Here is a 15,087-nt window from a genome sequence, read left to right as displayed (position 1 = left end):
AGTCACGTATAAGGTAAATAATAAAAATAAAACAATGAACTAAAAATTATCACGACGTTTCGGCCACAACACAAGAAGCTGTCCTCAGGTGAAGAAACAGAGCTGTCGGAAAGACAGCGCTCCAGTGAACACTGCTAAGCTTGGCAGAGTATTTTAAGCTGGGTGGGAGGAGCAGAGCGCCGTGACAAAGGAGTTTACATATCAACAGAAGAATTTAGCATTGAAGTAGCTATGTCAATGTGCGAGATTAGCAGGATGTTAAAGTCAGAAATTAGCATGTAACTGGGAGATTAGCATGATGTTAATGTGGGGAATTAGCATGTAACTGGTCACGGAAGTAGCGATGTTAAAGTCAGAGTTTACATATCAACAGAGGGATTTAGTATATTGACGCGAAAGAACTGCAACTATCCAAATATACAATAAACCGATGTGAAAGAACTAAATATAAACTACGTCAATATAATCAATGTACTTAATATATTCTCCACTAAGCTGAGCTACTAACATTAAGTCATTTTACTTTACACTTCTATGTCGCAAAAAATATTATAATATGCCTCCAACTAATCTTTTTATTATAAACTGCCATAGGCAGACCCCAACATTGAATTTTAAAGGTTTCCTTATTCACCAAAGTTCATGTACCTGACGCCATCACAATCATTGAAGACTTGGTTCATCAAGGACTGCATACTGATGTACCCCCCTGGTGAGACACTGCTTAACCAACACATACTTCACCTGGAATGGAACTTTCAACAAACAAACTGAGGGCACGCCAATGGGCTCCCCCCTATCTCCGGTTGCAGCCAACGTTTTCATGGATAAATTTGAGATTGATGCCATCCAGACTGCCACTCTACGCCCGACCTTATGGAAGAGGTACGTGGATGACATTTTTGTCATCTGGCCACATGGCCGGCCGGCCGGCTCTAGACCAATTCCTCCACCACATCCATACACCCAGCCATCAGATTCACGATGGAAGTCGAAAAGGATGGCGAGCTACCCTTTTTGGATGTCCTAATTCAAAGGAGATGGTTCAATGAGCCACTCTGTCTACAGGAAAGCTACCCATACAGATGCTTACTTAACACCAGATTCCCACCACCATCCATCCCAGAAGAATTCCCTCATCAAGACTCTACACCATAGAGCCCAATGCATCTCCGACCAGGAACACATTGCCAGTGAACTCAAGCACGTACACCAAGCTGTCAAGGCTAATGGTTACTCCGACTACACAATCTGCAAAGCGATCACTCCAACCATGAAGAAGGATCCTCGAGCCTTTCAAAACCATCACCTTACCCTACATTGCGGGGGTCACGAAAGAGATCTCCAAAATCCTGAATAAACACAAGATCCAGGTCCAATTCAACACGGTACATAAAATCCGTGATCTGGTTCCGTCTGTAAAAGATATGGTTCCAGACATACAGTACCCGGGCGTCTACAAACTAAGTTGCCTCTGTGGTAGCAGTTACGTTGGAGAAACCAAACGACATGTCTCGGACTGCATCCGTGAACATAAAGCAGACCTGAAACACGGTAGGACGAACACCTCAGCTGTGGCAGATCATTGTTATAATTCAGTGGGCTCACGTGACATTGACTTCTCCAAGACGGAGGTTCTCTTCAAGCCATCCGGCTACCATTGGAGATTCGCCCATGAGGCCATCCACATATATAAACACAGACAATTTCAACCGAGAAGATGGATTCTGGCTAAGTAATCATTGGAAGGACGTAATAAACCATTTCGGGTCTTGATTGATTGTGTTTAACGGTGACATTCAGACCGCAATCCATTCGCTGGCATTGCCTCTTAGTACCTTTTACGCGACGGTCAATGGTATGGTTTATAGCAGATTGTATAATAATTAATAGTATAAGTGTAATGTTTAGTATAACTTATAAGGTAATATATAGTATCGTAATTGTATATTGAATATACAGCAGTGTGGTATACAGTAGGGTTAGTAGAATAATACATAGTGTAATATTACAAGTTTCATTATTATAGTCTAAAGCAGTGGTTCTTAACCTGGGTTCGATCGAACCACAGGGGTTCGGTGAGTCGATCTCAGGGGTTCGGCAGAGCCCCCGCCATGGAGGTCCGGACACACTTGAATTATTGTGTAAATTTGTGATGACACACACGGCCCGCTTGGCCATCACTGGCTGCAGATGATCATGCTACACTGCTTGGCCAATCAGCGCTGCGGGGAATTTAGTGCGTACTCAGTAGTCAACGTGTGACTGTTGTTGTCGTACGTCGTGTGATTTCTTTAATATTTTATCCATACTAACTATGTCGGGCAAAAGAAGAAAGTGGTCGGACGAATATGTACAACATGGATTCTCATGTATCACGGAACGTGATGGGAGTGAGCGTCCTATCTGCATGATTTGCAACGCCAAGTTGAGCAACTCTAGTCTTGCACCGGCAAAACTAAAGGAACACTTCTTGAAGCTGCATGGAGACGGGGAATACAAGAACACAACACTTGCTGAATTCAGGGTGAAGAGAGCCAGATTCGATGAAAGGGCCACTCTGCCTGCTCTTGGATTTGTACCTGTTAACAAACCGATCCTGACAGCATCGTACGAAGTTGCTTACCTGATCGCAAAGCAGGGCAAGCCACACACCATTGGTGAAACACTTGTGAAACCAGCTGCATTAAAGATGGCGAATCTGATACTCGGAACAGCGGCCGAAGGTAAATTATCCCAAATTCCCCTTTCAAATGACACCGTCAGTGACAGAATAGAAGACATGAGTAAAGACATCTTGGCTCAAGTAGTCGCGGATCTGATTTCAAGCCCGGCAAAATTCAGCCTTCAACTCGACGAAACCACAGACGTTTCTGATCTAAGCCAGCTTGCTGTTTTTGTACGCTATGTGAAAGACGACATGATAAAAGAAGAGTTTTTATTTTGTAAGCCTCTTACAACAACAACGAAGGCAGCCGATGTGAAGAAGCTTGTGGATGACTTCTTCAGAGACAACAATCTTTCATAGGATATGGTTTCTGCAGTTTGTACGGACGGAGCACCAGTCATGCTGGGAAGAAAGTCTGGTTTTGGTGCGCTAGTAAAGGCCGATGCACCACACATCATTGTGACGCATTGTATTCTGCACAGGCATGCGTTGGCAACAAAAACCTTACCTCCAAAAATGGCAGAAGTATTAAAAACTGGTGGAATGTGTGAACTATGTGCGAAAAAGTGCTCTGAGGCACCGCATCTTCAGTGAGCTGTGTAAAGAAATGGGCTCTGAATTTGAGGTACTTCTGCTCCATTCTAATATTCGGTGGTTATCCCGGGGACAGGTGCTGAATCGTGTTTTTGCCATGCGTGTGGAATTAGCCCTGTTTTTGCAAGAGCACCAACACTGCCATGCAGATTGCTTCAAAAATCCTGAGTTCATTCTCATTTTAGCGTACATGGCTGATATATTCGCAGCTCTCAATCATCTCAATCAGCAGATGCAGGGTGGTGGAGTCAATATCATGGAAGCGGAAGAACACCTGAAGGCTTTTCAAAAAAAGCTACCGTTATGGAAACGACGAACAGAGAACAATAACTTCGCAAACTTCCCGCTTCTGGACGACTGTGCAAGTAAGATCGAAGATGTGTCTGGAATCGGAGATATTTCTGTATCCACGGAACTGAAGCAAACAATTGCCACGCACTTAGATGAGCTTGCAAAGTCTCTCGACGGATATTTCCCTACAAGAGAGTCATATCCAGCATGGGTGAGACAGCCGTTCACGTTTGCTGTTGAAACAGCAGATGTCAATGATGAATTCCTCGACGAAATCATTGAAATTCAGCAGAGCCAGGTTCAACAGCAACTCTTCAGAACAACAACGCTCTCAACGTTTTGGTGTCGACAAATGAACAAGTATCCAGTTATTGCTAAGAAAGCCCTGGATTTTTTTATACCATTTGTTACAACATATCTTTGTGAGCAATCCTTTTCGAGGATGCTGGACATAAAAACGAAGAAAAGGAACAGACTTTGCTGTGAAAATGACATGAGAGTGGCACTTGCCAAGGTGAAGCCACGCATATCTGAACTGATCTCTCAAAGGCAACAGCAGAAGTCACATTGATTTCCAGGTATGTAATTTGTTGTGAGTTTATGCATTGTGTTGGTTTTATTCTTTGAACAAGGTAATGTTCATGCACGGCTCATTTTGTGTACCAGTAAAAAACATATCTATGTCTTGAATTTGAAAAAAATCACATTTTTTTTTCACTAAAGAGGGGTTCGGTGAATGCGCATATGAAACTGGTGGGGTTCGGTACCTCCAACAAGGTTAAGAACCACTGGTCTAAAGTATAGGGTAGTGTATAGTAACGCAGTCAATAATTCAATGTTGGGGTCTGTCTATGGCAGTTTATAATACGGGGTATAGTGAGATGTAAGAAAAAAGAATAGTTGGAGGCATATAATAATTTTTGCGACATAGAAGTGTAATGTATAATGACTTATTGTTCGTAGTTCAGCTTATTGGAGAGTATATTGAGTATATTGATGATATTGATATAGTTTATATTTTTTTAAATTATCGGTTCACTATATGGTAGTCATATAGTGTAGTGTATACCCAGTTACTTAATGTTAATAGCTCAACTTATTGGAGAATATATTGAGTACATTGATTATATTGATATATATTCTTAGCTCTTTCGGTAAAGTCATGTTGAAGGGAAACAAGAAAGTAATGAAATATATTGTATTATTTTATTGTTTCCCTTCAACGTGACTTTACCGAAAGAGCTAAGAATATGAATTACTGCAGTCACGAAAGCTTTAAATCAAAATTTAACCGCCTCTACGGGGAGGGTTTCCACATAACTTTACGATCCTTCAACAAACTCCGGGATTAGAAGGCTCAGCTGATCGAGTCTCTCACCTTTCTGAAGAGATGCCGCGACTCTGGGGTAATACCAATCGCATTTACACTGACCTCTGCTGCTGTAACTTCTTCTAATGCGACACGAATTCTTTTCAAAACTAGCTTAGCTCTTATCTCAGAGAAAATCAGACTTATACACACCGAACTAGATCAGTTAGACAAGACACTCTACAAATCACCCTTATCATTGACGGCAACAATGTCCACATCGGATTGGGAACATGTAGACAATATGACTGCCTCTTCAGCTGCTACTATGTCGACCAAATGTAAAGACAACCTGATTTCCAAATTTAACCTCCTCTTCAACAAAAGACCTATACAACAAAAGTTAGACGTTAACAAAGTCGTAATTAATCGCAGTAACAGTTCTATTTCCGATGGTCTGAAATCCGTTTTAGCTAAAGGTCTAAACTTTGCAGTCACACCTAAACACATACCAGTTAATGATATAATTGCCCAAGTAGACGTTGCTCTCAGGGGCCTGGGTCACATCGCTGCAGACGTAGCAAGATCTGAAATCGCTGCAACCCTCAAAAACGCTAAGATGCCAGCTAGCAACCTCAGCAAAGATGAGCGTTTTGAATTATATAAATTAAAAAAGAGGGATGACATTGTAGTCCTCTCAGCTGACAAGGGCAATGCTACTGTCATCATGGATAAAATAGAATATAACAACAAAATTAAAGAATTACTCGACGATGCTAGTTATACAAAAATAAAAAAGAGATCCCATCAACAGCCTCGTCACACAAACCAACAAAATAATTTCTGATTCAACCGCATTAATTGATCAATCTAAACAGTTTTCATTGAAACCTTCTGCTGCCAGGCCACCAAGATTATACGGCTTACCAAAAATACATAAAGTAGATACACCCCTTCGTCCCATCGTCTCTACTATCAACTCCCCCACCTACAAACTGACTCGTTTTTTGTCTGAAATCCTGCGTCCTTTCACTGGAAAAACTACCTCTGCGGTACAAAATTCTACTCACCTAGTATCGACAATGAAGGGTATTTCCCTGTCCCCAGACGACCTGCTTGTCAGTTTTGATGTAGTTTCCTTATTCACCGAGGTTCCTGTACCTGACACCATCGCAATCATTGAAGACTTGGTTCATCAAGGACTAAACACTGAGGTACCCCCCCTGGTGAGACACTGTTTATCCAATACATACTTCACTTGGAATGGAACTTTCTACAAACAAACTGAGGGCACCCCAATGGGCTCCCCCCTATCTCCAGTTATAGCTAACATTTTCATGGAGAAATTTGAGACTGACGCCATCCAGACTGCCACTCTGCTCCCAACCTTATGGAAGAGGTACGTGGATGACACTTTTGTCATCTGGCCACATGGCCTGCCTGCTCTAGACCAATTCGTCGACCACATCAATTCCATACACCCAGCCATAAGATTTACCATCGAAGTTGAAAAAGATGGCAAGCTATCTTTTTTGGATGTCCTAATAAAAAAGAGACCTGATGGTTCAATGAGCCACTCTGTCTACAGGAAAGCTACCCATACGGATGCTTATCTGAAACCGGATTCCCACCACCATCCATCACAGAAGAATTATCTCATCAAGACTCTGTACCATACAGCCCAATGCATATCCGACCAGGAACACATAGGCAGTGAACTCAAGCACGTACACCAAGCTCTTAAGGCTAATGGTTACTCCGACTATACAATCCGCAAAGCTATCACTCAAACCATGAAGAAGGACCCTCTTGAGGAACCTTTCAAAACCATCACTTTACCCTACATTGCGGGGATCACAAAAAAGATCTCCAAAATCTTGAATAAACACAAGATCCAGGTCCGTTTCAACACATTACATAAAATCCGTGATCTGGTTCCGTCTGTAAAAGATGTGATTCCGGACATACAGTACCCTGGTGTTTACAAACTAAGTTGCCTCGGTTCGTAGTAGTTACATTAGAGAAACCAAACGCCATGTCACGGACCGCATTCGTGAACACAAAGCAGACCTTAAACACGGTAGGACCAACACCTCGGCCGTGGCAGATCATTATAATTCAGTAGGCTCACATGACATTGACTTTTCCAAGACAGAGGTTCTTTATAAGCCATCTGGCTACCATGAGAGATTCGTTCATGAGGCTATCCACATATACAAGCACACAGACAATTTCAACCAAGAAGATGGATTCTGGCTTAGCAATCATTGGAAGGATTTGATAAACCATTTCAGGTCTTAATTGATTGTTCACGCTTACGGTGGCTTTCAGACAGCATACATTAATTTTTCGTCTCCCCCTTCCTCTTTTCAGAACATAGATGGACTAGTCCTTCTAAATAAACTGCCAAATCGCTGCGCGTGGCGCTGACGTTTTTTTTATAAATAAATAAATGTACCGTTTAGAAATTAATTAATTAATGCAAACCGACACTTCTTTCAAATGTTTCTTGCCGTTGTTTTTTTCACACCTGATGACGACCGTTTGTGTTATGGTCGAAACTTCGTGAGAATTTTTATTGTTTTATATATATTTTATTATTTTATTGTTTCCCTTCAACGTGACTTTACCGAAAGAGCTAAGAATATGAATTACTGCAGTCACGAAAGCTTTAAATCAAAATTTAACCGCCTCTACGGGGAGGGTTTCCACATAACTTTACGATCCTTCAACAAACTCCGGGATTAGAAGGCTCAGCTGATCGAGTCTCTCACCTTTCTGAAGAGATGCCGCGACTCTGGGGTAATACCAATCGCATTTACACTGACCTCTGCTGCTGTAACTTCTTCTAATGCGAAACGAATTCTTTTCAAAACTAGCATAGCTCTTATCTCAGAGAAAATCAGACTTATACGCACCGAACTAGATCAGTTAGACAAGACACTCTACAAATCACACTTATCATTGACGGCAACAATGTCCACATCGGATTGGGAACATGTAGACAATATGACTGCCTCTTCAGCTGCTACTATGTCGACCAAATGTAAGGACAACCTGATTTCCAAATTTAACTTCCTCTTCAACAAAAGACCGGACCCACACACCAAAAAGCTAGACGTTAACAAAGTCGTAATTAATCGCAGTAACAGTTCTATTTCCGATGGTCTGAAATCCGTTTTAGCTAAAGGTCTAAACTTTGCAGTCACACCTAAACACATACCAGTTAATGATATAATTGCCCAAGTAGACGTGCTCTCAGGGGCCTGGGTCACATCGCTGCAGACGTAGCAAGATCTGAAATCGCTGCAACCCTCAAAAACGCTAAGATGCCAGCTAGCAACCTCAGCAAATATGAGCGTTTTGAATTATATAAATTTAAAAAGAGGGATGACATTGTAGTCCTCTCAGCTGACAAGAGCAATGCTACTGTCATCATGGATAAAATAGAATATAACAAAATTAAAGAATTACTCGACGATGGTAGTTATACAAAAATAAAAAGAGATCCCACCAACAGCCTCGTCACACAAACCAAAAAGATAATTTCTGATTCAACCGCATTAATTGATCAATCTAAACAGTTTTCGTTGAAACCTTCTGCTGTCAGGCCACCAAGATTATACGGCTTACCAAAAATACATAAAGTAGCTACACCCCTTCGTCCCATCGTCTTTACTATCAACTCCCCCACCTACCAACTGGCTCCTTTTTTGTCTGAAATCCTGCGTCCTTTCACTGGAAAAACTACCTCTGCGGTACAAAATTCTACTCACCTGGTATCGACAATGAAGGGTATTTCCCTGTCCCCAGACGACCTGCTTGTCAGTTTTGATGTAGTTTCCTTATTCACCAAGGTTCCTGTACCTGACACCATTGCAATCATTGAAGACTTGGTTCATCAAGGACTAAACACTGAGGTACCCCCCCTGGTGAGACACTGTTTATCCAATACATACTTCACTTGGAATGGAACTTTCTACAAACAAACTGAGGGCACCCCAATGGGCTCCCCCCTATCTCCAGTTATAGCTAACATTTTCATGGAGAAATTTGAGACTGACGCCATCCAGACTGCCACTCTGCGCCCAACCTTATGGAAGAGGTACGTGGATGACACTTTTGTCATCTGGCCACATGGCCGGCCTGCTCTAGACCAATTCTTCAACCACATCAATTCCATACACCCAGCCATCAGATTTACCATGGAAGTCGAAAAAGATGGCAAGCTACCTTTTTTGGATGTCCTAATAAAAAAGAGACCTGATGGTTCAATGAGCCACTCTGTCTACAGGAAAGCTACCCATACGGATGCTTATCTGAAACCGAATTCCAACCACCATCCATCACAGAAGAATTATCTCATCAAGACTCTGTACCATACAGCCCAATGCATATCCGACCAGGAACACATAGGCAGTGAACTCAAGCACATACACCAAGCTCTTAAGGCTAATGGTTACTCCGACTATACAATCCGCAAAGCTATCACTCAAACCATGAAGAAGGACCCTCTTGAGGAACCTTTCAAAACCATCACTTTACCCTACATTGCGGGGATCACAAAAAAGATCTCCAAAATCTTGAATAAACACAAGATCCAGGTCCGTTTCAACACATTACATAAAATCCGTGATCTGGTTCCGTCTGCAAAAGATGTGATTCCGGACATACAGTACCCTGGTGTCTACAAACTAAGTTGCCTCTGTGGTAGTAGTTACATTGGAGAAACCAAACGCCATGTCTCGGACCGCATTCGTGAACACAAAGCAGACCTTAAACATGGTAGGATCAACACCTCGGCCGTGGCAGATCATTGTTATAATTCAGTAGGCTCACATGACATTGACTTTTCCAAGACAGAGGTAAATAAATAAATGCACCGTTTAAAAATAAATAAATTAATGCAGACCGACACTTCTTTCAAATGTTTCTTGCCGTTGGTTTTTCACACCTGATGACGACCGTTTGTGTTATGGTCGAAACTTCGTGAGAATTTTTTTATATATATATTTTATTATTTTATTGTTTCCCTTCAACGTGACTTTACCAAAAGAGCTAAGAATTACTGCAGTCACAAAAGCTTTAAATAAAAAATATATTGATATAGTTTATATTTAGTTCTTTCACATCGGTTTATTGTATGATAGTTGGGTAGTCAGTTCTTTAGCGTTAATATAATAAATGCCTTTGTTGATATGTAAACTCTGACTTTAACATAGCCCCTTCCGTGACCAGTTACATGCTAATTCCTCACATTAAAATATTAATCTCCCAGTTACATGCTAATTTCTCATCTCACATCCTGCTAATCTCTTAATACCTTTCAGTGTTATGTTTAATATAATTTATTTGGTAATATATAGTATCGTAATTGTATAGTGAATATACAGCAGTGTGGTATACAGTAGGGTTGGTAAAATAATACATAGTGTAATATTACAAGTCTAATATAATCTAAGGCAGTGGTGTCCAAACTACGGCCCGCGGGCCAACTGCGGCCTGCAATCCATTTTTAATTGGCCCGTATCAAAGTCTAAAAATATAATGGACTATGGCCCACTGTATTGCATTTCTTAGTTTAAACACTAGGTGGCGGTATTGTCTTGAGCTAGGCAGTGTCTGCACAAAGCAAGCAATCGAAGAAAACCTTTGCTCAGGGTCACCAGAAATGCCAGAACCGAAGAGATGCAAGATTGCAAGCGAGTGCAGAAAATTTCAGACTCGGTGAAAAAATGAATATTTTTTCATAGAAACCAAGGGGAAGTGTGTTTGTTTGATTTGTAATGAGAGTGTTGCCGTGATGATAGAGTACAATGTACGACGGCATTATTAAACGAAACATCAGACATTCACATCCCACACTGGCGCCGAGCAGAAAGAGAAGGTAAAGCAAATGGCAGCTAGCCTGCTAACGCAGCAGCAGGTTTTTTTCCTTGCTAACAAAGCTCAAAAAAATGCAACAATAGCCAGTTATGAAGTAGCTCAACTCATTGCCCTACACGGGAAACCATTCTCAGACGGTGACTTCATCAAACAGTGTCTCACTAAAGTCGTGGGAATAATGTGCCTGGAGAAAATGCAGGATTTCAACGATGTTAGTATGTCCAGAAATACGGTTGTGCGGCAAATTGAAGACTTGTCGGCTAACTTAAAACAGCAAGTGTCAGATAAAGCTTGTGCTTTCGATTTTTACTCGATTGCATGTGATGAGAACACATGCCATGGACACTACACAGCTGTTAATTTTTTTGTGGGGAGTTGATGATAATTTTTGCATTGCGGAGGAACTGCTCAATCTTCGGAGTCTAAAGGGGACAACAACTGGGAAGGACATGTTTGAAGCTGTGTCATATGCAATTGACCAGGCTGGACTTAAATGGGACAAACTGTGTGGAATTACGATGGATGGGGCTCCAGCAATGACAGGCGAGCGCAAAGGCATGGCCTCTATGGTGAGTGCCAAGGTGCGCGAGAGCGGAGGTGAGGCTGTCAAAATGCACTGTATCATCCACCAAGAAGCCCTCTGTGCCAAGATAATCCAGCTTGGCGATGTGATGAACGCAGTTGTGAAAACTGTCAACAATTTGGGCACGAGGGCTTTACCACAGAGAATTTTAAGCGTTCCTGTCTGATGTCGATGCTGAATACGGGGACCTACTCTACCATTCTGAAGTGTGCTGGCTCAGTCGCGGCTCCGTGCTGCAGCGGTTTTATTCCCTGAGATCAAATATCGACAAGTTTTTGAAAGAAAAGGGCAGACCTCTCCATGAGATCAGTGACCCTTTATAGTTGGCAGACCAGGCTTTTTTAGTTGATCTCACTGATCATCTCAACACCCTGAACAAGAGACTACAAGGCAAAGAGCAGCTGGTACCACAGCTGTATTCGCATATGAAAGCATTCCGTGCGAAGTTCCGTCTCTTAGAATCACAACTGCGCAACTTCAATGCAGCGCACTTCCCCACGCTGACCGAAATCAAATGCGCATTTCCAAATGCCAAGCTCTCTGCAAAAATGGGAGAATGTGTCTGTGATCACATCTCTCATGACAGAATTCATTCAGCGCTTCCAAGATTTTTCTGTCATTGAGAAGGAAATCACACTGTTTCCGGCTCCGTTTTCAATGGATGCAGAAGAAGTGGAGGAGAGTCTGCAATTAGAACTGATCGAAATTCAGTGTGATGATTCTCTGAAGAATCAGCATCAGCTTCTCTTCCTACCTGACTTCTACCGGAGCTTGGAAAAGGCCAAGTTTCCTCTGATGAGACGCCACACAAAACGAATTATGAGTCTGTTCGGCTCAACATACATCTGTGAGCAGACATTCTCTCTGTTAACGTTGAACAAAAGCAGACTGAGAACCAGAACGACCGACAGCCATCTCTGTGACATCCTTCCTATCTCAACCACCAAACTTACTCCTGACCTGCCAGCTATCCTTCAGACCAAAGCGCAGCATCACTGCTCCCACTGAGCGCAACATTATTTCCATTACAGGTGAGTTAAAAATGTACGCAATTTTCATTTGTTAATAAGCCCAATTACTTAATAAATTCAGTCAATTAAAGTTGATGACAATTTTTTTAACAAACGTTAGTTGATGTGTTAACAAGCCCAATAATTGATTTGTGTAATAAGCTTGAAATATCCACATCCCCTATTTCTCTTCTTGTCTCTCCCTTTATACAGGACAATGAAGGGGGATCAGCACCCTAAGAACCAATCTGAGGCTGTCACTGAGAGAATGACCTGCCAACCTTTTTGTAAAAAATAAAATGAAAATTTACTAATGGAGAGCTATGATGGAGGCTTTTTTTCTTCAAACATGTTCAATTATCAAACGTAATTTACCTGCATGTGATTGATTTTGCCAATATTAGTGCATGAGAAGTGAGGCAGTATACCTCACGTCTAGTGAGTGGCCCAGTCCTTCGTATATTTTTCTGTATGTGGCCCTCGGGAAAAAAGTTTGGACACCCCTGATCTAAGGTATAGGGTAATGTATAGTAACGTAGTGTATAATTCAATGTTGGGGTCTGTCTATGGCAGTTTATAATAAAAAGATTAGTTGGAGGCATATTATAATAATATTTGCGACATAAAGTGTGTATAATGACTTAATGTTAGCAGCTCAGCTTAGTGGAGAATATATTGAGTACATTGATTATATTGATGTAGTTTATATTTAGTTCTTTCACATCGATTTATTGTATGATAGTTGGGTAGTTGCAGTTTTTTTGCGTCAATATACTAAATGCCTCTTGATATGTAAACTCTGACTTTAACATAGCTACTTCCGTGACCAGTTTCATGCTAATTCCTCACATTAACATCATGGTAATCTCCCAGTTACATGCTAATTTCTGACTTTAATATCCTGCTAATCTCGCACATTAACGTGGCTACTTCAATGCTAAATGATGCTGTTGATATGTAAACTCCTTTGTCAAGGCGCTCTGCTCCTCCCACCCAGCTTAAAATACGCTGCCAAGCTTAGCAGTGTTCATTGGAGCGCCGTCTTTCCGACAGCTCTTTCTTCACCTGAGGACGGCTTCTTGTGTTGTGGCCAAAACGTCGTGAGAATTGTATTTTATTATGTTTTATTTTTATTATTTTATTATTTCCCTTCTACGTGACTTACCAAAAGAACCAAGAAGATGAATCCCTGCAGTCATGAAAGCTTTACATCGAAATGTATGCTAACTTATGTAATTATGCACGTAAATTATGCTAATTAAAAATGTGTAATTGTATTAAGTTATGCAAATGACTGCAATTATGCTAATGAATGCCGTTATTATAATTAGGCTCTGCCTCGTTGTCGAGGGTCGTATTATCAATCGGGATAATACAATGAATTGTATGAAGTTATGCAAGTGTGATGTAAGTATGATAATTTAAGCTTGGCTTCGTTGTCTAGGGTTGTATTATCAATCTGTATAATACAATTATTCTCGCTTTAACATTTACTGATTATGTCTTAGTGTATTTATGTCAGGTCTCCAAATTCAAATCTCACCGCAGGATACAGGTCTTATAATTTAGATTATTATGCATGAACTTAGTAAGGCACCACTTAGACACTTCTGTGTTAAGCAATTTTAATTTCTAAATAAAAACATAACACTCTAATATGCGAACTCTTATGCTTGGTATTGTCAACACAGTACTCCTGGAGATGTTCTCATTGATCCATACATTTAACCCTCAATTATCACGTTTGTTAACTGGGTAACAGAACAAACGATTAATTCATCAGAGTAACGTGAGCATATATGGCGATAGGAAAAAGTCCTTAAAAATTCATGCAACGATATTCATACGAATGGCAATAAAGAAACAGGTCCTGAAGGCAAAAGTATACGGCAATGAATTCATTGCCAAGATTTTGTAATTAACGGAATGTCTTGGAACAATGGTGTGCGGCAGTATGCCTGCTTCAGCAAATACTTATCAATTGGCTAAGGCTTCAATAAATTTGCGGGCAGATTCTGTGATCAAAAGAAAGATATCAACACTATTCTCCCTGTGAGTGTGTAGATTCATAACGTAGGTTTCTAAACGTTTAGTTTTCATCGATTAATTAATTGGTAATAATTATGCAAATAAAAAGCAACATAACTGCTAAAATACTTCTAAACGACCGTAACCCAATGGCAGCCATGTTCTTCGTTATCAGCTAATAGTTGACACACTTATCACGAGTCTTCTTATTAGTCCGGGTATGTGTTATGTGTGGTTTGTCTCCTTCATCAATTATTTGCGTCAAGCAGACGCCAGGCTATGCATTGTAATGTGTGAATGTGGGCGTATCATACGAACAGCTTGGTTCTTTCTCACGGGCGGCCGCAGTTTCTGTCCACTGCTGGTTGGAAGAGTCAGCACGACGCTCGCCGTCGGTGCACGATGATCCCATCGTCAGTGGCCGCAGCTTGTTTGCTAGCAGCTGACACCCTTGCTTGGTGACGCTGGTGGCGCGGCATGCTCTCTCCTGCTCCGTGCTCTCTGGTGGTGCCGATTGCGCGTGCAGCTGGTTCTCTGTGATTCTGGCTTGGTCGATGCTTGGCTCTTTCCGCCCTTTGTCGAGGTTGATTGCTTGACATTGCTCGCCGTCGCAGAACTCTTCTATAGCTGGCGGTTGACTTATGTAGCTGGTGGTTGACTTCTGTAGCTGGTCATCTTCTGTAGCTGATCGCCGTCTCCTGTAGCTGATGGTTGTAGC

At 41.4% G+C, this 15,087-nt stretch overlaps 1 protein-coding gene across 1 annotated transcript in view; it reads left to right on the top strand.

Moving 5' to 3' along the window:
• LOC116957503 (uncharacterized) overlaps positions 1 to 15,087 on the top strand; it is a 61,402-nt gene that overhangs the window by 5,728 nt on the left and 40,587 nt on the right. The gene's annotated exons all lie outside the window — the stretch shown is intronic.

Source organism: Petromyzon marinus, chromosome 75, assembly GCF_048934315.1.
Source record: "Petromyzon marinus isolate PM22_M1 ecotype Great Lakes invasive population chromosome 75, UKy_Petmar_22M1.pri1.0, whole genome shotgun sequence".
Taxonomy (NCBI): Eukaryota; Metazoa; Chordata; class Hyperoartia; order Petromyzontiformes; family Petromyzontidae; genus Petromyzon; species Petromyzon marinus.
The sequence above is the reverse complement of the archived record's forward strand: the minus strand, read 5'-3'. Positions and strand labels throughout refer to the sequence as shown.